Source organism: Lampetra planeri, chromosome 31, assembly GCF_965212315.1.
Source record: "Lampetra planeri chromosome 31, kcLamPlan1.2.h2, whole genome shotgun sequence".
Classification (NCBI taxonomy): domain Eukaryota; kingdom Metazoa; phylum Chordata; class Hyperoartia; order Petromyzontiformes; family Petromyzontidae; genus Lampetra; species Lampetra planeri.
In genome coordinates, this window is record NC_136137.1 from 11,652,587 (window position 1) to 11,676,541 (window position 23,955).

Genomic DNA, 23,955 nt, shown 5'->3' on the forward strand with positions numbered 1-23,955 from the left:
CCAACTCCCACTGCAGCACGCAGAGAGCAGTCATCTTCACGAGCCTGCCGCTTCCGCTCCTGCCTTCATAACAACAACCCCCATCGCCTCTCACCTTGCACGGCCTGCAGCAACTGCGACTCCCTGCACCCGCCCCCCAGCTACAACCAGGACTACCCCAACCCCCATCACTAGCCCCATCACTACCCCAACCCCTTTTACTACCCCCATCACTACCCCAACCTCTATCACTACCCCAACCCCCATCACTACCCCCATCACTAGCCCCATCACCACCCCAACCCATATCACTACCCCCATCACTACCCCAACCCCTATCACTACCCTTGTCACTATTCCAGCCCCTATCACTACCCAGCCCCATCACCTGTTCTCCTGTCACCATAACGACACCACCACTTCCAATAACAGTTGAGGCAGAGTGGATGGTGAGAGTTGGAGGCTGCGCGTGTTTACATTGTAAGCGTGATGCCGGTTTTTGGGAATTGCGACGTGAACAGTCATTACTCATCGTGGCCATCGAGCAACAGGCAAACCCTTCAATATTCGCAAAAGCATCGCTGCTACTCAGACTAAACTGATAACGCGTCGCTGGCATCGTGTGGGTTAGATCACCGTGTAAGTGTCATATCAATATTCAACAATAACCCTCCACCACCTGGCAATGCCAATCACTTCACATTTAACGGCAACGTCGCTTCGCCTTTCAACAGACATTGCTGTGTTGCCAATACGCCGAATAATTCGGCACGTGTACCCACCACAATGTCCGCTTCGTCGTGTGCTGGCACGGTTAAACTTCAAACATCGGCATCGTTCAACCCCTGCACGACCACCTGACCCCAAACACCGGCGACTCGTCACAATGGCTCGCGCGAGACCACGTGCTGCTGTCACGTGGGCGAGGAGGGGGTGGCTGGGGGCCCGGGAGGGGGCGCGACCGTCCCGCCCCCCCTCCCATCCACCGATTCAATTTGGGGGGTGGGTAAGGGGGGGTGAAAACCACTCGGCGAAACCGGAAACCGGTTTGCCGCAAACACAGAAGACATGGAGACACATCAGTCGACACGAGAATGGGAAGCAGCTGCCACAGCGGCGAGATAATGTAAAGGTTGTGAGAGATGGGGGGTGGTTGGGAGAGGTGGGGGGGTTGTGCATCCTGCGCCCCGTCAGCCTGCGGGGCGCGAGGGACGGCCACGCTGTCTCATTCCGTCGTGCCCCAGCTATGACCAGGCCTAACACAACTGTCCCTACAATTACACCCCCACTTTGAACCCTTTCCCGTTCCGATGACGTGCGCGTACGTACGTGCACGTCATCAGAACGTGCGTGTACGTCATTAGTTTGTCTTCCTATTCCGTTCCGATGACGTACATACGGTGTATACCATCGACACGGAACCGGAAGAATAACTGAAGGCTCTCACAAGGCCATGCGGGAGGGCGTGTAACCAGTGTGGCTATCATAGAAGTGCGGTCGTGTCGCTACAGTTCTCGGCGGTGACAAACCACGTCTTTAAGAACAGCACGCAGTACCTCTGGCACCAATATTCTGCTTCAGGATATTATTTGAAGGGAGATTCGGGGTGTTGTGGGAGGAAACAAGGTTGGAGGAAACGTAAAATAGCATCGTCCGTGGGGGGTCCGGCAGCTTGCCCCGCGGATAGCCCCAGCGCCCCCCCCCCTCACCCCCTCACCCACAGACAGCAGGGTCACGTGACACGACAGGGAGCCACCAGACGTGACGTCACAGCTCAACTACAACCACGAGTGCATTTGGTGTTCGAGCCACTCTTCAAAGCCACGTCGTTGCCTTGGTGTTTCACTTTAACGATTACATTTTTTTAATTCAATATATCACAGCTCGATCCATGCTAGAACACACACACGCAGGTCATCAAAATATCTCAAGCTGTGATATTTGAATACATTTTGTTATCGTTAAAGCGATTCTTGTCACATTTTCTGGATCTAAAGAGACGATTTGTGGATTGGAAATTGGGGATAGTGTGAGGAGTGGAGCGTCGCGGATTACAGGAGTGGAGTGTCGCGGATTACAGGAGTATTCGCGACGGAAATTAATTCACAAATGGGCGGGCAGGGAGGTGGTCGCGCGCACGAGACGTCACAGACGTAGCCCTTGTCACGTCTCCCATTTCCGTTATGCGAAGTCACTCCTCCAGCGTGACGTTTTCCGCACCAAGCAACTCTAATGAGCAAAAGCACTCGGATGACGTCACCCGCGCGAAACTCGCAGGAGGGCGATTATGTCACTCCCCACGTTGTCGTCATTTACCCGCACGAAACCAGCCAGCGTGATGACGTCAACCTGCTGTAACCTGGGGCGACGATCGCGCTCGGCGCCGCGTGACGTCACGCGAGCCGCGTGATTAATCTCGCGGCCCCGCTCGCGCGCGATCGGAGCTTCTGGAACTCTCGCGAGATTTCGCGGCAGACCACTCGCTGCTGGGCTCTCTCCTCGTCCTCGATCCGCGCCGCTGCGTCTCCTTCCTCGCCGCACCCGTCGCCCTCCACGCGCGGAACCTCCTCGCCGTCTCCTTCCCCGACGCCGTCGCTGCCGGTTGCGGCTCGTGGCTGACGACTCCCAACACCCCACGGGTGAGCGCGCCCGCCCGCCCGCCCGCCCGCCCGCGCGTATCGCAGGGGCTGCACAATGGCCGTGTCGCCCCAACACCACCACCTCGTCTCTGTGTGGTGGTGGTGGTGGTGTTGGGGGGGGGGGGGTGGTGGTGGTGGTGTTGGGGGGGGGCGGTGGTGGTGGTTGGGGGGGGGGGTGGTTGGGGGGGGATGGTGGTGGTTGGGGGGGGGGTGGTGGTGGTGGTGGTGGTGGTTGGGGGGGGGTGGTGGTGGTGGTGGTTGGGGGGGGTGGTGGTGGTGGTGGTGGGTGGTGGTGGTTGGGGGGGTGGTGGTGGGTGGTTGGGGGGTTGGTGGTGGTGGTGGTGGGGGGGGGGGTGGTGGTTGTGGGGGGGGGGGGGGTGGTGGTTGGGGGGGGGGGTGGTGGTTGGGGGAGGGGGCGGTGGTGGTGGTTGGGGGGGTGGTGGTGGGTGGTTGGGGGGTTGGTGGTGGTGCTGGTTGGGGGGGGGGGGGGGTGGTGGTGGTTGTGGGGGGGTGGTGGTGGTTGTGGGGGGGTGGTGGTGGTTGGGGGGGGGTGGTGGTTGGGGGAGGGGGCGGTGGTGGTGGTTGGGGGGGGTGGCGGTGGTGGTGGTTGGGGCTGGTGGTTGGGGGGGTGGTTGTGGGGGGGGGTGGTGGTTGTGGGGGGGGGTGGTGGTTGGGGGAGGGGGTGGTGGTGGTGGTGGTTGGGGGGGGGGGTGGTTGGGGGAGGGGGCGGTGGTGGTGGTTGGGGCTGGTGGTTGGGGGGGTGGTTGGGGGAGGTGGTGGTGGTTGGGGGGGGGTGGTGGTTGGGGGAGGGGGCGGTGGTGGTGGTTGGGGGGGTGGCGGTGGTGGTGGTTGGGGCTGGTGGTTGGGGGGGTGGTTGTGGGGGGGGTGGTGGTTGGGGGGGGTGGTGGTGGTTGGGGGAGGGGGTGGTGGTGGTTGGGGGAGGGGGTGGTGGTGGTTGGGGGAGGGGGTGGTGGTGGTTGGGGGGGGGGGTGGTGGTGGTTGGGGGAGGGGGTGGTGGTGGTTGGGGGAGGGGGTGGTGGTGGTTGGGGGGGGGGTGGTGGTGGTTGGGGGGGGGGGTGGTTGGGGGAGGGGGAGGTGGTTGGGGGAGGGGGAGGTGGTGGTGGTTGGGGGAGGTGGTGGTGGTTGGGGGGGGGGTGGTGGTTGGGGGAGGGGGCGGTGGTGGTGGTTGGGGGGGTGGCGGTGGTGGTGGTTGGGGCTGGTGGTTGGGGGGGGTGGTGGTTGGGGGGGGGGTGGTGGTTGGGGGGGTGGTGGTGGTTGGGGGAGGGGGTGGTGGTGGTGGTTGGGGGAGGGGGGTGGTGGTGGTGGTTGGGGGAGGGGGGTGGTTGGGGGAGGGGGAGGTGGTGGTGGTTGAGTGGTGGTGGTGTAGCGGTCGCCGCGCTGCGCTACGAACCCCGAGTCCCGCTTACGGCCAACACTGACGATTATCATCCGAACCGGTCCTGGGCCTCCCCTAGGTCGACTCGGCCTGCTACGGTGCGTCAACATCGCCGGCCGTGGTTGCTGGCCACCCACCCCCTCGTGTGCTGTGCCGGCCTTCATAGGTGCTGCTCGCTGACAGCACTTGCCCCCACAGTCTGTGACAGGCTATACGGGGGATATTTGTCTTTGGGGGGGAGCGGTCAGGGTTGTTGAACCGGGTAACCTGTGAACAACTGGTAACCGTTCTCGGGTTCCGGTTCGGAAAAAGTCGGGGATCTTGGTTGACAGGCGAGCAGCGCGCTGAGGTCACGGGCCGCCAGAGTGACCGGGTGGTTGAAGTCGCCAGCGTGTGTGGAGGCGACGGTGCAGGCGCGCACCCCCTGCAGGTTGCTCGCTCTCACGCCACTGCTGGCCGAAGGGGCCCGATTCAAAGAGTGCGCACCAGAGGGACCTTGGTCTACTCTTCCACAGTGACGCCGTGACGTCTGGGGACACTGCGGGACTTTTATTAGTCGCGTGGCAAACCTCTTAACCCACCACCCCCCCCCCCCCCCCGCTAAAACCCAAAAGCTGAAATGGACAACGCGCGGGTGAGACTGGTGGTGAGGCCGTGGGTGAGGCCGTGGGTGAGGCCGCGGCCACCGATCCCCCGACCTACGAGACCCGTTCCCCCCTCAAGGCTGGACGAGGTTCAAGCAGCAGTGGGGACACTGAAGGGTGGACATGTGGTTGGGGCGTGTGGCATTTCACTCGCCTCTGGCCTGGACTTTGGAAGGCGCCCGGGCCCGCGGCACCTGAGCGCGGTGTCTGGCGCTCTCGTTACTTGAGCAGGTGCGCCGAGGGCGCGAGTGATTGTGGCCCTGTGGTGTTACCCGTCGTCCTGCTGCGCGCAGTGGAGACGTGGACGATCGAGAAGGCACCGAGGGCCCGACTGTGAATGCCTTTCGTTGAAAAGTCCCTGAGCGGCATGCCGAGGCGTAGCCGGAGAGATTTTGTTTCGAGCCATCGACTGCGTCGTGGGAGACTGGCCTGAGACTCCGCGGGCGCGGGTGCGGGCGCCACGTGGGTTAGCAGCTTCGAATCGCTGCTCGTGCCCGGCTTGGAGGAGGCCCAGGGGGAGGGAAGCCGATACCCTCACGGCAGCAGCAGCAACCTCCAGGGGTTGGGACCAGGTAGGGAGCTGGCCTGGAGGCCGAGGGGGAACGTGGCGGCCACGCACTGTGTAGGCCTGGGCACCCCCCCTCTCACGTCTGATCTGAGTATCAGGTGATGCTGCTGCTTCTGCTGCATTGGGAGTGAACAACAACACCGCCGCCGTGTGTGCGTGTGTGGCCTTCAAAGGAAACGATGTAATCGGTGACGTTTCAGGCAATGGCTGTTCTTTATTTCTCGGTTCATGTGCTGTGAATAAGATCCATTGCCAGACAACTCGCACACAACAGCAAAGGAACATGGCCATTACGTTAACATAACATTAACACGCAATTAAGGTAAGTGCATTGTCATTGTTAACATTGATCAAACGTTAACATGCCAGAAACATGGCTGGGTTAACGATCCACACATTGCTCCCACGTTAACATAAACAATCAAATTAATGTAATTGCTTTAGCAATATTGACATAATCATACAATGACATTCGGACATTACCACGGTACAGTTAGCCTGACATTAACAATGTGAACATGATGGCGTCATTAACAAAAGCGCGTTAACTTTGACATAACGTTAGCACGACATTAACATTACCACGTTAACAACAATGTTAGCACGACATGAAAACAACGTAATTATAATAGCATTAATATGGGCAACGTTAACATTGGATCGTGAACATATAACCCTTAACTCTCCAACAACAGCACCATCGCGAACACACCATTATCACGAACTCAACACATTCGTAAATAGCACTGTGGTGGCCGTAAAATGCATATCTAGCAATGGGCGACGTTTCGGGCAGTGGCCCTTCCTCATTGGGAAGGAGGCGGCATGAACCAGTTGGGTTTGCTTTGATCCGAAACGCTTAGTGGCAATAATTTTAATGCGTGAATGCTGTGCTACAGCTGGCGCTGATTATAGAAGCGATTGGCGTTATCCTGGTCAACAGCTGTTCCAAACCGCGCATCAGCACTCTAGCACTTCGTACCATAGCGTCAACAAAGCTACCTTCACATCGCGTCAACATCACGGCCTGAACGTAGCATCGACAGCATCACCACAAGGTTAACATAGCAACATCAACAGAACAGCCTTAACATGGCATCAAAATAACAGTGAACATAGCAATAAAAACACAAGGTTAAAATAGCTTCAACAACATCACAAGGTTAACATAGTAACAAAAACATAATAGTCTTAACATAGCATCGGCAACATCAAAAGGTTAACATATCATCAACAAGATGACAGCGGCGTTACCATAATGACGCAATGGGAAAAATGTGTTGATTGCGATAATCGTGGCACAGACGGCAAGGGGTAACCGCCGTCATGGTAACCGGCCCACGGCCGGTGAGAAGGTGGGCGCATTGTGCCCGTGTTGGACTGTGGTCGCGGTATCAAAGGCCAGGCTACGGCTCTGAACATGAATCCTGGTCATATATGCTTTTGCTTCAACGCAGGAAAAACAACTGCACATGTGTGGACCTTGCATTGAGGACGAATCGAAACTGGCAGTCTGCTCCAGAGAGTCCTCCTCCGCACGAGCGAAGGAACCACAAGAGTGAATTTCACGGGAGCAGTGACCACGGTAGTAGCAATAGAAGAGTGGTAGGAGGTGGCTGGCTGCCGGCGAGCGAGTCACTGGACTGAATCGGTGAGTGCCGGATCACCAAATCGGCCTGTGACTGCTTTACGTAGAATTCCATCCGGTGCAGCGAGGTTGGAGCCGAGTGCTGCACCCTGGATGTGATGGCAGCAGGGTTACCTCTGTTGGGTGACTTTGTGCTGTGTGTGGCAGTAATAATTGTTTGCAGTTAAAGACAAAAGCTTTGGCACAGAACAGAAAACCGAGCGTATTTGATGCATCCTTAACCAGATTAGTAACATGGCCATTCCATGGCAGTTCAGATGATGATGTAATTATAACAATGTTATTAATACTGCAACATTTAGTCTTTTATTATCCTGATATTCCCATGAATCACAATGTCTCTGCTTGCAGTGTTTGAGCAATGAATACATCCTTAATGAGTGTCAGCAGAGCTGTGTGTACTAATGCGGGATGAGGAGAGATCCTCGAGACGGAGACACTCGGACAGAAAGGCGATGCAGTGAGAGATGACGCAGAGACAGAGACGCAGAAAGAGGGAGACACGACACGGACGCAGAGAGAGAGAGACCAGCATCGGAGACAAAGTCACGTCAGATGTGCAGAGAAGCAGACAAAAACATGCAGACAGATGACCAGCAGAGAGACAAGGACAAAGGTTTCTTATGGACAGAATTTGACAGACACAGAGGGGATGCAGCAGAGACACCGAGAGCTAGACAGAGAGAGAGACCGACAAAGACAGAATCAGACACGGAGACATCGAGAGATGGACACAGACAGAGACGTGGAGATAGAGACACAGACACTGAGAGGTGGACACTGAGGCACAGTAACACGTTCGGAGAATTAGTGGGTCCCTAAAGATGTCGGGCTCTGTGTTTGTATGTTCAACTTATTTTGCACCATACGTAGCTAACCGTGCTCATCTTGGATGAGACGGCCCTGGGTGGGCAGGTGGTGTTCCCTGGGCCCCCTCACAGTGGCTTTCTCCGCTGCTGCTGCTGCTGCTGCTGTGATGATGGAGGCCCCATTGGCGCCGTAGTGACAGCGCAGTCATTGTGGTCGTATCGGACCGCACTCCCACTCGCCGCGCACGGGTTAGGCGACACTTGGGCATATTCACCCGTTAGGTGTGGCGCTCTGTGTGTTTCACGAGATTACTGTTAGCGTAATAGCAGTGATCTCAGTAATGACGGTAGCTATTGCGATGTAATCCAGAGTTATGTGCTGTACAGGTTAAGCTGCGGTGTCACTCTACAAATACAAAGATCCCCGTATAGCCTTTTACTGCCTGCTGGGGCAAGTCCTGCGAGTGAGCACTTATGAAGGCCGCCACGGCGCGTGAGTGGGGTGGGTGGCCAATGCCACGCCCGGCCACCTTGGGCTCCGCAGTGCTGATGTTTACACACTGCACCAGTTACTCATTTTGAAGCTGAGTAGACCACACACACCAATACCCGCAATTCGCCACTAAGTGACGGTGATGTCACCTCGACGCCTGTGCCAGGCCACACACGCACACCCTCACACAATCACTCACTCGCACACCCTCACACACCCTCACACAATCACATTATCACATTCTCACACACTGAACACTGTCACACACTCACACGACCTGCTGCTTCCCCTGTGCGGAACCGTCGTTGCTCTAGGACTACAAGTCCCGGCGTGTAGTGCCACCCGTTGCATCGCGGCCCACGTCCCCACGACCGATTAGAACGTGAACCGTGGCATCCGGGACCTGTCTGCGTCCGATCGAACGCTGGGGCGTCACTTCTCTCATTTGGAGACCCTGAAACATTGGTAGAAATTCCTCATTGCTATGGCAGGGAACAACGGGTGCTACGTCTTGCCCAACCCTGGCCAGCTGGCTCAAAAGTTTATCGTCATTTGCGCCATATAAAAATATGGATCGGCTGAGCCAGTCACCCCCAGCTGGAATTTGCATTCATGGCCCGGGTGCTAATTGAGCCCCCTCTGACTGCCACCTCTGGCTATGTAAGCGTAATTGCATTACTGTGTTATGTTACTGCTGCTGGAAGCCGAGTCATGGACGTTCAAAGTGTTAGTCTCCTCAAAGACTTCTGCATTACAGCACTCGGAGATCTCTCCACGCAGTACCCTCCCATCGAACCTCAACACCTCGCCCGCACTCCGGTCCTGTCAACTCCACTCGTTGGCAACGACACACTCACTAAGCTGGTCTCTCACTCACTCACTCACCCACTCGCTCGCTCAGCTACTCACCCATTTACCACCTCACCAAATTACCCACCTACTTGCACCCTCAACCACCCACATTTTCTTTTACCTGCCCACTCGCCACACTGCAGATCACAACACCTCACTTCCTGCTGCTTTCTTCGCACTGCTCCACGATGGAATTCCCCACCCATCGTCTCCCTTTTAATAATAACAGCAGCAGCAATAATAATTTAAATGTTAAAAGCGCCCTTGAACAATCGTTTGCAGGGTGCCCTCGCTACAATAATAACCTCGCTCAATTCAAGAAACGTGTTCCACTCTCATCCGCTACAACTTTGATCATACAGCCGTTTGCTGCCGGCCGCTCAACATTTTGGGCAAGTGCCCGGCACTTGTTGGTGGGGGCCATGGATGTACAGTCCAACCACTTGAGGGGTGACACCCATCTGCATGTATTTCTCCTGAGCCAGCTGTGGAGGCTTCCAAACTGTGGTGGCAGGCGTGGAACAACTTGAGCGTCTGGCCCCCTCAAGAGTGGCGCTCGTTCTCGGCGCGGGGCAGGTGATGGGCCGGGTCGGGGGCTCGTGGGGGGGGGGGGTTTAATGGAGAGCACCTCTCACCACCTCCATCAATAGCCACCCCCACCCCCTCTTAGAGTGGAAGAGGCATGCAGAGCGGCGTGTGTGGTGTCTATTCTAAGGCAGAGGCGGCGGCCGTGGGGGTGGAGGTGTCCCTCGGCCCGGCTCGTTCCACACACTCCCCCAGCAACAACAGCCCCTTCACGTTCCATTGCTCGCGGCGGGGTAGTCGCATGCGGCGGGGTGGCAAGTGCCATGGTCACACTCGCGCCTCGCCTGATGCGGGAGCCCTGGGTTCGACTCGCGACTCGGGTGCCTTGTTGCGTACAGTTTGTGTGCTCTTTACCTGCACTGGGAATAATCAGTTTTAAGTCGGGGTTAAGTTTGCGGAAAACACGACTTTAACTTATATGACGGTAACTGATCAGCTGTTTCCCGTAAAGAATTGACTAAAATACGGGATATACGTTCCAGTACTTCCAATGCACCATATGTAAATGTCTAAATCACAAATTTTACAATAAAATGGGGAAGAATAATACAAAATAATAGAGGGCGGTAAATACAAGATTTATGTACACTCAAATAAAATCATATATTCCATAAAATAATAAAGTAAGATGCGTAATGGGTGCATACATATTCACAGAGGGTGTATTTGCTCACATTGACGTGGGGGGCGATTTGACTCGAGTGAGTTGAGGGAGGTGGAGAGGCGAGTGGCGGAGGCATACGTGGGCGAATGACGCAGCATAGTACCATTTACTCTGCTCCAAGTAGTCCCTCCACCACGCAAGAGCAAACTTGCGCAGCACTAAAACACAACTTGGCAGTGAGTGATCGAGCAACTCGCAAGTGATCATCAATTGTGTAGACGACGTAAAACCTGTCAACGACTTAAACTGATAATAACGTCGTCCCATAGGTGCCAACAAAGTTACAACGATAAGACGTAATCTGATACGACTTCAACTGATTGTCGCCAGCCAGTACTGCATGGGTTTCCTTCTCGTTCTTTAGTTGCCTGCCTTCGCTCGCATGCACGCACAGCAATGTTGTAACTGAATGCTGAAAAAATATCTGAGAAGTACTCAATTGGGATCGCACACAGCAGCAGCAACAATAACGCCCCCTTCTGTAAAAACTTGACAGCCTCCTGAAAGAGAGTCGGCGAGGATTTTTATGGATAAACAAACGGAGTAACAATAAACAATAATAGTAATCAGTGTTCTCAGCCTGTGCGAGCACAGACCCAAGTTTCATTTGTTACACCGAGTTTAGTGCCGCGACGCTGATGGTCCACGCTGGAGGATTATGATGACAGGGTCATCAGCGTCCACGCTAGATGACCCGCGGCATGGTGGCTGCGGCCATCCCGAAGCGAACAACGGACCACATCGCAAACAGCGGCGGCGTTCCACTCGGCAGACTGGACAGCGCCAATCGCACTACCCCCAAAGCTATCGTCACAACGGCTCGCAAACTTAAATCCGGACGTGTAATTTGCACGTAGTCGCCAAGCCCGAGAGGAAGAAAATCAATATCCATATAATTGTGCACTTGGCTTCATAATTGACTTTTTGGTTAGGCCACCTAATAATAATCTTGACCAAATGTGTGTCATTAAGACCCTCAAATACCCAACCAGACAAATTATTTGATTGCAACGTGCGCGAGCGTTCGACGCGCCCGTTGTTATTGTGATGGTTTTGGCTCGCTCGCCCTAAGTTAATGGACAATACTCACAGCCAAAGTTAACAGTTTAACAATGACGTACTATTTTAACTTTGACAAGCATCTTTAGGACAAGATCCAGCAAGTCGGAATAACAATCTAGAAAGGTGGAATAATAATCCAGCAAGTCAGAATAACACCGCTGGAAGTCAATAACAATCCAGGAAGTCGGAATAACGGTCCAGGATACCAGAATAACAATCCAGGAAATGAGAATTATGATCCAGGAAATCGGAATAACAATCTAGGAAGTCAGAATAACACTCCTGGAAGTCAATAAAAGCCCAGGAAGTCAGAATAACGATCCAGGAACGGACGCAAATTTGGTCAGATCGTTTGAGGCCTAGCCCAAAACACCCACGTATGTCCCGAATTGTAACATTGGCTGCACAATCCTACGTGTTATATTACACTGCGTATTTATAGAGTGGTCTACATGTGCCGCAGCTCAAGACACTGTGCAAACAGATTATCTTGGGAGCTGGGGAAAGTTGGAGTTTGTTTTCTTGGTTATTTTCGGAGGAGTAAGAGCGTGCAGGGCAGGGAGGGATCGGAGATGGCGGATGCAGCAGCAGCAGTAGGGTAGAGGTGCGAATGAAGGCTCCTCTTCGTGGAAGCCCAAGCTTGAACAGGGGAAGAGTCTCGTGCAGTGCAGGTGGCCAGGAGAAGGGCCTTCCTGACTGAGGAGGCAGCCGTGCAAAGGATAGAAACCCTCGGAGGGGATTGAAGTGGGGTGAGAGGAGGCAGAGGTCGGTAGCGTTGAGAACACGGAGGAGCTTGAAGCCCTCCTGTTGAGAGCTGGTGGAGAATTGTGAGGATGTTGACCTCTTTAGTACTGCACCAACAAATGGGAGGTTAAAGATCGGACAACTGCCTCTACAGTGTGGGTGCTAGGGCCATGCAACGGTGATCAGGGAACCGGTAATTGCCATGTTCATGGCCAGTCTGTGTCTATGGGATTTTTTTGTTTGGGGTTTTGTGTTTATCTGTGGTGGTATGTTTGGGGGTTTTATGTTTTGCATTGAATTTTTTTTTGGTTTGTGTTTTTGTTGTGATTTATATTTGTATGTTTCTATTATATTTGTGCGTGATTTATGCTCTCTTATTTCGCCTGTGTGCCTGCTCATTTTTGTTTGCTTGTTTTTATGTGGTGCATTTTATGTGTGCGCGTGTTTCTTTGGTTTATTGGCTGTGTGCTGACACACGAGAGCCGTGCTGCACGAATGCATCCTCTCTTTCCTTCTGCAGCACAAACAATGGTCGAGAATTTCAACAGAGCCTGCATAGAGTGTCTGTGTCATAGGCCTGGCCATGGCCGATGGTACCATGAAGAGGCCAGGGCTTTGGGTTGTAATCGGTGCCTTTCGGAGTCCTTCGCCACCCGCTCACGGTCATTAATGCCTCTAGGGTGGCGCAGTGGTTTCACCCGCGCCTCACAGCACGACGTTTCTCGGTTCTATTCCTGAATATGGCGCCTCTCTTTATGCAGTCTGTATGTTCTCCACCAGTTCTTTGTGGGTTTCCTCCGGGTTCTCTGGTTTCTTCCCATAGCTAAACAAAAACACCTCACAATGTCACCGATATCAGCCAAAACCGCATCCCAAGGCTGCAAATTTTGCACTGGAAACATTTCCTCCCCCTTACTGCGGCAAACTTGGCAGCACCCTCCTGAAAATGTCTTGAGACTTTGCTGGGCGACAAATCATTATAATAAATGATAGTCGTTGTTGGTCTGGGTTAAGAGCCATCAACGGAAGCCCAAGCCGCACTCCCTTGGGTTTATGAGCGACGGCACTGTCTTCTGGCTCCCACGTTTATGATTTGACAACGTTTTTTGAGCGCGTGTTTTTCGGAAAGCCTTCTATGGCCGTGACGAATGGAATTTCAATCTGGTGCAGACGCAGTGGGAAGCTGATCGATGCCTGGGTGTCATCGAGAGATGGCTTCCTCCTGGCCCAACCATGTTATGCATGCTGATGACCTAGCGCTGCCCAGCCTGAGAAATCAGGTCTGCACAAAACGGCGTCCTGGTGCTCCGCATCATGGGACTCTCTTGCCGCACTCCATGGGAAGTGGGCTGGTTTGTTGGAGCGAGTGGAAATAAATCCTTTATCTGGGCAGTGTGCTCTCGGCCAAGATTGGCATCATCTGTCTCACCATGATTCGGTCGAGCAGAATTTTCCTTTTGTCGGCCCGCGTGAGCAATGCTGCGCTACAGGAAGTTTCCCTCTGGCCTATTGTTCGACACGAAGCTCTTGGGCAGTGGTGGGTAACCTGCGGCCCGTGGAGCCTCACGTGGTGGGCTGGTCTAAGTGTGTCTGGGGGTGATGCGTGGGGTTGTGATTAGTGCACGAACACAATTTAAAGCTTGTGGCCCACTTGGGTGAAGGAGAGGGGCGGCCCACGTGGCCCACCGACTTGTCACTGCTGTCGAGGTCGCCAACCACGTTCGCACGCTCTCCTTGACGGTTTGTGAAATGCGGTCCCCCTCACGCAAACAATTCTTTCCAGTTTGAGACATACCAGCCTGGCCCACCTGTGCTCCATCCTGTTGAACAAGATTGGCTTGTGTGAGGCCTCAGCTGGTAGATCTTTGAGGGATCTGAATGTGGCCTCATCAGTGAGATCCTACAGCAGAGGGGAGGACGTGTTGGCAATGTCTTGTACCGCATGCCAGATTGAGGGGGCTAATTGGGTATGGTACGGACTAGAGATGAGGTGGGTTGATGTGTCAGAGAATGATCTAGACCAGAGTGGACTGCTGGAACTTGGTTCCAGTTGTCTCTGGGTTTTGGTCTCTGTGGAGGAGGCACATTATAGATACTACCGGGCAGTCTGCCCTTCAACAGCAATCCTAGAGCAGCGATGTTCGTAACAATGGGCAGTGTCAGGCACTTAAAGCACGTATGTATGCATGTTCAACTTCTTTTGCACCGTACGTAGCCAACCGTGCTAATTGGAGCGCAGTAAGTTGGCATGATGGGTGGAGTGTGGGTGATGCATCTTCCACTCACTGAGGTCTCTTAACCGATATCATCTGAATATGTTCCATGACCTCCTGGCAGCGAGTCTCTGCAGCTTGACTTAGCATAAATCATGTGCTTAGCCTGGCAGAAACGGCACGTTGATGTCACCTTCACTTAGCCGTGAAAGGGGACTTGTAGTGCTTGTGAGCAGTAGTGGAAAGCGCATTGCGCTACAAACCCTGCGACCAGAGTTTAGCCAACATTGGTGACGAATATCTCCTGAACTCGGCCTTCCCTTAGGGTGGACTCGGCCTTAAATGGGTACCTGGCAGAATGTGTGTGTAAATATCAACACCGGGGAGACAAAGGGGGACGGGCGTAGTGCTGGTCACACCCAGCCTGTGCTGGCCTTCATAGGATTTCCCTAAAACGGCACTTTCCCCAACAGTGTTTTTAGGATATGGGGGATCTTTGTCTTTGTACCCACGTGCAGACTTGTGAAATGACGTGGTGTGTGTGTCTGCTGCGTGAATCATCGAGGGGACCTGGCACGCTGGGTCCCACGCTGCATCATAATACCAGACGTGTCTGCCTTTAGTTTGTAGCCACAAGCTCGTGGCAATTGAGATGTTAAACCTGGCCGGAAACCTCCCCTGTGTCGACTCAACCTAAAGCGTGAACTTGCTGCCGTGCTGCGTTTAAATATAATCACTGAGGTGACGAAGGTGGCCGGAACTAGTGCTGACCATACCGTTGGTCATGCACCCTAAGCCTTCACTGTGACCCCTCCCTTGCCCTGTCCTTTGCAGGGGTAGTAAGACAGACTTAGCTCTGCTGATCCCCCCCCTCCCTCCTGATCCCATTCTTCCCCCCCCAACACCCACGCTCTGCGACCCTAATCCAGTGCTTTTCATCCTGGGGGGGAGTGGCGGAGCGTGTGTGCTAGCGGCGGCGGCACTGTTTGAGCGTGTATTTTTAGCCGTGGAAATGAGACGTTTATTTCTTGTCCATTTTTTTTTACAATAACGTGCGTCTGGGAGGATTGTCCTGTGGTACAGGACTCAGCCGCAGCCGCCACCAGCCGCTCCCTTCCACCCACCAACGCTGCCGTGCTGCCGCGTGGCCTGAAGCTGAAGGCTCGCGGCCTGTGACAGATTGTAGCCGGTCGGAGCATTCCCCCCACCCCCGACCACAAGCGATGGGGCACTGTGAATCTCTTTCGCTCCCGCAGACTCTGCCGGCGAAACGCAGCGTCCTCGTGATAGCCGCGCCCAATAAGCACTGGCTGGCGTGAATGCCAATTGTCCTAAATAATGTGTTATTATTACAATCGTCCAAAGGCAAAGATCACCCTTATAGCCTAACACACACTTTTGGGGCAAGGGCATGTTAGCGAGCACCTACGAAGGTCGACATGGCACACGAGGGGGTGGGTGGCCAGCACCACGCCCGCCCGCCTTTGTCTCCCTAGCCGTGCTGTTTGCACATCGCACCAGGTACGCATTTGAGGCTGAGTCGACCACTCACAATCAATCGTACACTCATGCACGCACACGCACGCACACGCACTCGCTCACAACAGTGGCTCACTTTCATTGACAGACACTCACTAGTACAGGCAACCTAACACACTGACGTACACTAACAAAGGTCCCCATCTAGCCTCTACACAGGGCGTTGTGCCAAGTACTATTCACGAGTATCTATGAGGGGTTGCGGTGGCAGAGTTTTTGACTGCATAAAAGTGAGTAGGATTGAGCAAGACGACAAATCGTTCCAAGAGACAACGGCTGGCGGTGGAGACTAATTGCAGAGTTGCAGCCAAGGCAGGGAACGCGCCGTGAAAAGTGACGACGGCCTTGAGGGGGGTGGGGTGGGTGTTGGAAGGGCTTTATCCAGCAGTGGATCGATGGCTGCTGGGTTCGACTCCGTGTTGACACCAACGAGGTCCCGGAGATCTTCGAATCGCCTTCCTCTAAGGACTCCGAGGTCAAGGCTCTGTTCCTGGGGCGATTGTGATTTTGCCAATTTGCTTCCAAGCATTGGAATGCTTTGCCTTTGCTAATAAGACAGAGTCGTTAAGAGTTATTTACTTCTGCCTTGGAAACTCACCTCTATAAACTGGCCTTCGCCCCCGAGTTCTGGCCATTTACCCCGCAAGTTCTGTTTATTTCCTGCTTTCCATACAGGGGTGCGTTTGGATGTACGGATGAAGTGCGCCTTGCAAATATAAATTTGTATTATTAATAATGAGTCCGTCTTCAGCACAGCAGCTGTTGGGGTCTCACAGGAAGGTGCTCGGTTCGTGGGCGCTGGAGAGCGTGACGCTGGGAATCGTGAGCACGGCTGTCCTGCAGAGGGAGGCTGTGCAGTTAAACATGAGAGAGTGCGTGTGGGTGACATCATCATTACCGAGAGCAGCGGCACAGCGCGTACTGACGCCGTAGCACAAACGCCAAATACAGAAATTACCCGAAACTATATTCCGCTATCAAAGCCGGCGCGCGTCTCTCTGCTCAAACGAGCATGGGCGGCGCTACAAATCTGCCTGGAGCCCTCGGGCAGTGGGGGCCGTGGTCTACAATAATAATCATTTGATTGTTTAGAATTTATAATGAACGCAGCTTTTGTTTGCTCGGAGAGAGACGGGAGAGAATGATTCGGAGGCGTGGAAGACCAAAGACGAAGCAGTGGAGGGTGGCTGGAACTGGAGCTGAAAAAAATTGCCCGAGCTCTGTGGTCCTACACCTGGATGCTTGTCCAACTCGGTGAGCCAGCGTTAACCGGGGAGCAGCCGGAGGAAACCCACAAGTGTGAGGGTAACGCTCAATCTCCGCTGAGCATCATGGGCTGTGTACGCTGTGGAAGAATTGCAACGTACATACATGCAACCTCCATACAAATGCCTGTACATATTGGATCCAGGTGTAAATTCAACCACTTGCTGTACTCCCATCACCGTATCCTGGCCATAAGCCTGGAGATGACGACCTCGACATCCAGGGGTCGGGGAGGGAGTTTCGCGTGATTTGCGTGACAGAGCCATCGGCCCTCGCCACGTGCAGTGGCAGAGCCACCGGCAGCTGGCTTTGGGGGCCCACCGCTGCTCTCGTCCCACAAAGTGGTGCCTATTTTAATGACCACGGAGGGGGACAATGATGGGCTGAGTTAATGCCCGATGGTGATTCTTCACTCTGTGAACTTGCCAGCTGAGGCCGAGCACTGTTGCCACGAGTGGCAAACGCACATCCTTATAATATAATATAATCCTTATAATATATTCTTTATAATATAATATAATCCTTATAATATAATATAATCATTATAATATATTCATAATATAATATAATCATAATATAAAATCCTTATAATATAATATAATCCTTCTCATGTAATATAATCCTTATAATATAATATAATCCTTATAATATAATATAATCCTTATAATATAATCCTTATAATATAAGTGAGCTGAGCAGTGACGTTGCTGGGAGGGCCCAATGAGCTGTTAGGCTCTCTCAAGGACGTTACAGGAGTGAGTTTCTGGTGAGCCATGTGGGAGTGGTGTTTTTCGTGCTTTAAACCTATTTGATGTCTGTAACAAAAATCTTGGGCTCTTATCGGACAGATTGGTATTTACAGAGTGTGTGTGGGGTTTGTATGAGGAGGGTACTGCTTTGCCTTTTGGGCTGTGTCTAAGGTCAGCTTCCTGGAGCATGAGCGTAATGCACGCGCGCTGGCTGTGAGTTTAGTTGTGTAAGTTTGTACAAGGAAGTGTAAACCCTTCACCAGGAGCAGGGGTAAGATGAGTTCATGCCACCTGAGGAGTGTGATTATCCTCGTGGGGTGAGGAGTCTGGTACGGCTAGCCGTCCCACCTCGACATGGTTACCCGATGTAGATGATAGTCCCCACCATAGGATTGTGGAATTTCCGTCACTGGTTCAGGGTCAGTTGGTCACCTCCTCACCCTCCTATTGCTACTACCAGGGTTACTCTTTCTGTAAAAATTACTGGTCGATTCTTCCACCCATATTGAGTGCCCAGTCGTCGAGACACTGACCTTCTCCTCCCCCCTCTCTTACTTCGATAACTTCTTACCACAGCACCTTTCCCACTTCAGCTAAACATTTTCTTGCTGTAGTTTTCACACCTGATGATGATTGCTTGTGTTGCAATCGAAACGTCGTGATTTAATTTATTTTATATTTTATACCTATGTGACTTTACCGAAAGAACCAGAGTAGTAGAGACACTGACTGTTTCGTCTCATCCACCACACAACCAACATGCTCACCCATCCACCCAGTCACCCACCCACTTGCTCAACAATCAACTGCTCACTCACCCGCTCACTCACCCGCTCACTCACCCGCTCACTCACCCGCTCACTCACCCGCTCACTCACCCGCTCACTCACCCGCTCACTCACCCGCTCACTCACCCGCTCACTCGCCACACCGCAGATCGCCTCACTTCTCTTTCTGATTCTTCCTTTCTCTGCTCCACTGTGTAATCCCCTTCTCCCATCACCTTTCCTCCCAACCTCTTGTATCTGTGCTCTATTGAAGAAATGTGTTGCTTTTTTATCCCTTACAGCTTCGGTGGTGCCGCTTGTTGCTGGCCTCTTGACGTTGGGCCCGAGCTCAGCTACTGTCCTTAAAAACAGTCAGGGTCATCGGTGACTTTAATCCCTGACCCACGCTCATTTAACATTCTGCGTGGCTTTCTCACCGAACTCCCTCCCTCCCCTCCTCTCCCAGAGAGAGTATTGCAGCGGGGGCTTTGGTGACACACGCCCCCACCCCCCACCCTTTCCCCATGATGGATTGGCAGCGCGCTAACGAGGCGCGCTGGCGCTGCGTGGGGGTGTGCGCTCGCTCGTTCCGCCACGCCGCGCTTACTCCTCATTAGGGCTCCTGCATTGCGCGGCGGTGGGGCGACGGTAGCGCAGTGGTGACACTCGCGCCTCGCGGCAACGAGGGCCTGGGTTCGCCTCCTGACTCGGGTGCCCTTTCTGTGTGAGGTTTGTGTATGCTCTCCCCCTGGTCTGCAACAGGTTTCCACCCAGGTTCTCCCCTAGGCTAAACAACAACCACACACACAGTCACTGGTATTGGCCAAACGCCCCAATTCTGAAAATATACAAATGTTAATTACTCAATTGGGATCACGTGCTTTTCTGGGTAAACAAGTGAAATGATAATGATTGACAGGTTATGCGTGGCTTTGAGCTGTCTCACTTTGAGCCAGAGCAAAGCCCTTAACTCGAGATAACAGGCCTGAGGCTCGTAGAGCCAGAACGTGGCTCATTTCAGTCAGAACGTCTCCTCACCATTGGCACAGTGGCACACCATTGGCGTCGGTTTCTAATAAAACTATGAAAAAATATATTTAGTTTACCAGGTAATACCCACTGAGCTATGTAGCTCTATTTCAGAAGCGACCTGGCTACAAATGATAGCTCAACGAGAAATGGCTTACGTGGAAATCTATATCAGTAAAATACTGTAAACGCGTGATGTTGATTCTAAATGTGGAGGGAAAAACTGGAGGACCCGGAGACACATCCATTTGATCACGGCGAGAGAGACTCGCATAATCCAATTATACAGCAAGCGTCGAACCCACGACTTGTATGCCAGGCGAGGTAGTTAACATCACCGCCGCACTCCCTCTGTGCTGGGCGCACTGAGCAACTGCCTGGCGAGAGCTGACCACGGCGTGCTCAAGACGCCGAATCTCCACGGCCGCGTCGGAGCCCGCCCACGGACAGGGGCACCACGGACACGGGCACCACGGACAGGGGCACCACGGACACGGGCACCATTGACACGGGCACCACGGACACGGGCCCCACGGACAGGGGCACCACGGACAGGGGCACCACGGACACGGGCCCCACGGACACGGGCACCACGCCCCGCGTTTTGAGATTCAGGTTCAACTCCTGGTGCAGCTCGGTTGAGCTGCGTTTCCCACTCGTGTCCAGTTCCAGAGAGAAATGATCGGAGGCTTCTTCACTCATTGCTATCGGTGGCCCTGAAGCCAACCGGTGCAAATTCCTTATTCCCATGGTGGGTGTGATTTTTCCCCGACTTAATTGCCCTCGTATAACATTAAATAAGTGGACAATCTTCGTCCGCAACAACTCTGCTTTGCGTATTGTCGAGTTTGTGCCTATTACCAGCATCTGTTCAAGCAAGCCTGACGCTTCTGATGAGACTGAATGTAGAAACTAGTCCAGAGTTTGCTTGTGCTGTGGCTGTTTGGATGTGTAAAAGTAAATGTAAAAAAGAATAATTTCGTGTTTTCAAGCAGAGGGATAGGTGTGTGACGCATGCGTATTTGTCTCCTTATCTATTTTACCGCCTCTTCATGCAATGTGCCGGCAGCTTGAAGTGAACTCCACAGCGCTGATTTATCAGTACATTCTTGAGATTCAGCTTTTTGTGACCACAAGAATCCAAAACCGGACCGGTGAGTGCGTGAGAGGAGCACGCCGGGACTGGCTCGTCCTCGCGGAGACCGTGGGGAACCGTGCAACCCCCCCCCTCCCTCACCACGGCAGCCTCGGCCGTGGCCACAACCCTCACGGCAGCGGCAGCGGCGGCGTCTCCCGTTACACAAGGACTTGCTCATTGAGTCAGGGCACCGTTCCCAGCGAGCGCATGCTGCGACACGTGCTCCCTGTGCTGCTTGCCGCTCAGGATTTCACTTGTTGGGGTGGGGGGAGGGCATTCCAGCGGTTCGTCCACCCGTGGGCAATCCCACAAGTTGCCCGAACTCGGCGAAATAATGAAACGCAACTTCACGCTGTGTTGAATATAGAAACTTCTGACGGCTGCATTAGTCGCGTTATTGTGATTATTATTACACTTGTTTACCCAGAGTGGTTGCGGTTGGGGGGGGGGAGGGGGGGTGACGATCGCTGCTCTGTTGCTTGCCAGTTAAGTCATTGGGTCAATCCGTGGCAAATCAACAAGGGCCTGCAAGTGGGCTTGGTCTTTAGCGGCGCGAAGTTGGAGAAGGTTTTCCAACTTTCAGCTCTTGTCACGACCCGTGATCCCATGGTGGTATTTACAAGGGAGAGGTGGAGGGGGGGGCGGCTTGTTGGAGGCAAGTGTTTTTTTGTTAATTTGGACAACGTAGCTGCCGCTCGAACGGCCCGCTCTGCAAAGGCGTCGCGCGATCTTAACCGTCCGCAACCATTCGGGCGACGCGGAGCGTTTGTGGTTGATGGCGGCATTAACTGGGGATGGCCAGCAGGCCCCGAGCCGCGAACATCCGCGACGAGCCGACTGACACGACCAGCGAACTGACACGACCAGCGAACTGACGCGACCGGGGGACTGACGCGACCAGCGAACTGACGCGACCAGCGAACTGACGCGACCAGCCGACTGACGCGACCAGCGAACTGACACGACCAGCGAACTGACGCGACCGGGGGACTGACGCGACCAGCGGACTGACGCGACCAGCCAACTGACGCGACCAGCCGACTGACGCGACCAGCGAACTGACGCGACCAGCCAACTGACGCGACCAGCGAACTGACGCGACCAGCGGACTGACGCGACCAGCCGACTGACGCGACCAGCGAACTGACGCGACCAGCGAACTGACGCGACCAGCGAACTGACGCGACCAGCGGACTGACGCGACCAGCCGACTGACGCGACCAGCGAACTGACGCAACCAAGGGGGCGGCGGGGGTGGAAACGGTCCGACCTTCTGGCGCGATTCGAGGCCAATGCCGCGATGATGAGTCCGCACGGCGTCACTCTGCTAGCACGTGGCGGCCTCTTTCCCCCATCCCCCTCCCCAGAATAGCGCCGCGCGGGGGCCCCGCGGGAAGAGCTGCGTCGGCGTTTGTTTTGAATCGATGCGTCGACGCGCGTTTACGCTTTGTGCAAGCATCAGCGGTGGGCGCCTACCAAGAGTTGGGAGCGAGCGCGTGAGGGTCATCGACATTGTGAAAGCAACACGACAAAATGCAAGTGTGTGGCAGTGGTGGGAAGTGGTGGGAAGTGGTGGGAAGTGGTGGGAAGTGGTGGGAAGTGGTGGGAAGTGGTGGGAAGTGGTGGGAAGTGGTGGGAAGTGGTGGGAAGTGGTGGGAAGTGGTGGGAAGTGGTGGGAAGCGGTGGGAAGTGGTGGGAAGAGAGGTTCAGAAGGGAAGTTTGTGTCGACCAAGGCAAGTGTGGCTCAGCGGCGGTAGAGCAAGCAGCTCTCAGTCGGGAGGTTGCAAGCCGCAACTCCCTAGTTGGGGCATTGAAACTAAAACTATAAAAAATGTATTTGACCAGGTAAGGCCCACTGAGCTATGTAGCTCTTTTCACAGAACTGGCCTCACCACAAATGATAACTCGACGAAGTGGCTTGTGTGGACATTTATAGCAATAGCCAATTACTCTGAACGCGTGTTGATTGTATGCGAAGGGAAAAACCGCAGGACCCAGAGAAAAGCTCCAAATATACAGCAGCAGGCGTCAGGTTCAGGATCGAACCCACAACCTCCTGTATGCCAGGCGAGGTAGTTAACATCTCGCTACCGTGGCACCCACCATTGCTCCGGGGTCAATAACACGAGGACCACCTTGTGGGGGAGGGGAAACGTGGTGGTTCTGTGGAGACTCGCCCCCATCATCGGTTGGCTCCGTACGGTGCAAAAGAAGTTCAACGTACATACGAACACAAACACGAATGTGGAATTTCCACCGCTGGCTCTGCAGGGCTGCAAGTAAAAGATGAGCTCCAATGCTCTTTTGGGGTTTGGGGGGGTCACTTTGACGTGTGGTGCCCCCCCGGAACGCCGTGCGGTGTGTTGAGATGTCACCCGCAGGGCCGGCGCTAAGAGAGTTTGCGTTGTCCTGCACCGGGGCCACGATTCTCGTGAGGACGTTGAACAATAAGAACAGACTTTGCCCCTTTCTGGTAATATAACAGGAGGTGTTAAGGTATTCAAACGCCAAATAGGTCGTACTCGAATTAAAAATGTAGTGGGTTTACTCTCCAGCACACCGGTGTGCTGAACTAGTAACGAATTGGCCACGTTTTATTTACGTGTGTCGCATGCTCGCGGGTTTAACTCGCGGGTTTAACTACTACACATTTATATTCACGCAATCTCGCCCAAAAATAATCTCTCTGCATTAACCGCACATACTTGGGGCGAATTATGCAAACCAACATGCAATGATCGTGTCTGCATTGTCCTTGAGACTGATTGGCCTACACCAGAGACAGCCTTCTTGATATTCGACCAGAGAACACCAAAAGTTGAGCCGTACAAAGACAATGCACGCATATTGCGATGTGTCACCCTAGTTGTGAGTGAGTTGCGGTGTCGTTTAAAAATGTGGCACATTTCGACCGCGACGCCGTCAACGTCGTCCACTTCTTTCGCTCGGTATCTCGCCCACCGTGCTCATTGGAGGTGCATGGTAAAATACGGACGAAACGCCCGTAGTGATAACCAGGGCGGCCTAATAACCAGGGGGGGAGGGGGGGGCGGACGTACCGCCGCTGCGTCCGCGGAATCTCCACCCCAAGGGTTGAGGTCGAAGTCTTGATGAGCGCTCGTTGACGTAGCAGTGTGTGCGTGACGGTCCGCGGCACTGAGCGCATGCGGC

At 54.0% G+C, this 23,955-nt stretch overlaps 1 protein-coding gene across 2 annotated transcripts in view; it reads left to right on the forward strand.

The window, feature by feature from the left end:
- The first annotated feature begins 2,361 nt into the window (after positions 1–2,361).
- The window catches only part of LOC144729228 (dnaJ homolog subfamily B member 6-B-like), a 64,603-nt gene continuing 43,009 nt past the window's right edge, over positions 2,362–23,955 (forward strand). Inside the window, exon 1 of one of the 2 annotated variants that reach the window (XM_078609321.1) lies at positions 2,362–2,618. The gene's annotated coding sequence lies outside the window, so the exon portion shown is untranslated. The remainder of the gene's footprint in view (positions 2,619–23,955) is intronic. The other variant, XM_078609320.1, reaches the window with a different exon arrangement.